Consider the following 1,737-nt stretch of genomic DNA (forward strand, 5'->3'; position numbering starts at 1 on the left):
GAAAAGAAAAGATCATGTAAATATAAAATACCTAACCGGTGGAACCATATATATTTACCTAAAAGAAGAGAATATTTTGAAACGTACAAATCATATGAAAATTATAGTTTTAAGTATAAATTCAATGATTTTCTTAAATATAAATCACAGAAATTATATAGTTTTATATTTAAATTCAATCTTTTTCTAAAATAAAAACCACAATTTTAAAATTTACCATAAGTTTTCACATAGGTCTACATCATTTTCAACTTGTCCCTAGCCTGGGTAGACCTAATACATGATTCTATCAAAATGTTTGTCAAAAAAAAAATAAACACAATGAAACCGAAAATTATTTGTTTCCACATAGACCTGTATATAACATTTGCAACTTGTCCATAGCCTAAGTAGGCCTTATACATGATTTAACAGGCAAAATTACCCAAATAAATAAATTACAGGTACAAAATGAATAAATGGAGAGGAATACAGAAAATTAATTTCAGAATATGAATACAGCAAAAAAGAAAAAAACTTACCAGATATATATACTGTATATTTTGGCTCAAAGCATTAACTTCTATGGTCATGCAATTGTTAATTCTTCTTATCCTACATTATACACGAAAATACACAAATTTCCTAGATTACACAGAAAAATCATCACTTTTTGCTTGATTGCTTTACACAAAAACAACAAAACTTCTTCTTTGTAAAATTATAAGTAATGAGCTTGACTACTTTACATAAAGATAAAAAAAACTTTTTTTTACAAAACAATCAAGAATATTTATCTATTTACAAAAACAAAAACAAAAATAATAAGATGGGCTTCTCCAAAAATTAATAAATAAGAATTTTTGCTTTTTTTAATCATAATTGTCCATTACTTCTCATATACAGTAGTTTATATCTTTCCTTTCCTCACTGTTTCAAATTTAGCAATCATGAAAAATAACATCAAAATTCATACTCAACATAGATATAATTATCAGTTATTAGGGTGTTTAACCTTATAGGCTTACATTATGATTAGCGTATGGCTATGTTCATACTTGCAATTAGAAATGCCTATTTAAATCGACTTTTCCAAAAACTTTTACAACGCATGTAATCATGACTGTTTTCATTTACTTTAAGGTCTGCATTTCTGGTCCTGTACTGCAGGGGAATCCCACTCTCTACAAGGCCTTCACAATCATTTTATACATATTCTAAGGAATTCAACATTTCACATCATATATTACTCGTTTATTGTCAAATCCACATTATCTAACCACTTAAAAAACAAGAAAAGTCTTCAGTTTCCTTTTAGAAGCCTTAATATCTTTAGCCTTTCTGATGTGTAGTTGTAGTTCATTGTATTTGAAAGCTCTAAAAGCTAAAGTATAGATGTTTGTCTCTTGTAATATACATGATATAATCAGTAAAAAAAAAAATAAGCACATTATGTAATCTATCATCAGTGTAATTAATTTGTATTTTGACAGAATTTCATGGAATTCAATCATCTTGAGATGTAGAATCTGTGCCATGTACTGTATATGATTACCAAATGCAAGGTCTTGAGTACTATCTCAAAGAAGGCGAAATAAATAAGATAAAAAATATTCAATGAAAATATAAAAAAGAGAAAATTAAAGACGTGTGTAGAGAAACAAATAAAATTTACTGAAAGAAATAATGATTTCCAATAATAGAAATAGTTTCACAAGTGAGTCAACGTTGTGAAGGTAAATGCTGCAACCTCTTAAT

Source organism: Palaemon carinicauda, chromosome 3 (assembly GCF_036898095.1).
Source record: "Palaemon carinicauda isolate YSFRI2023 chromosome 3, ASM3689809v2, whole genome shotgun sequence".
Classification (NCBI taxonomy): Eukaryota; Metazoa; Arthropoda; class Malacostraca; order Decapoda; family Palaemonidae; genus Palaemon; species Palaemon carinicauda.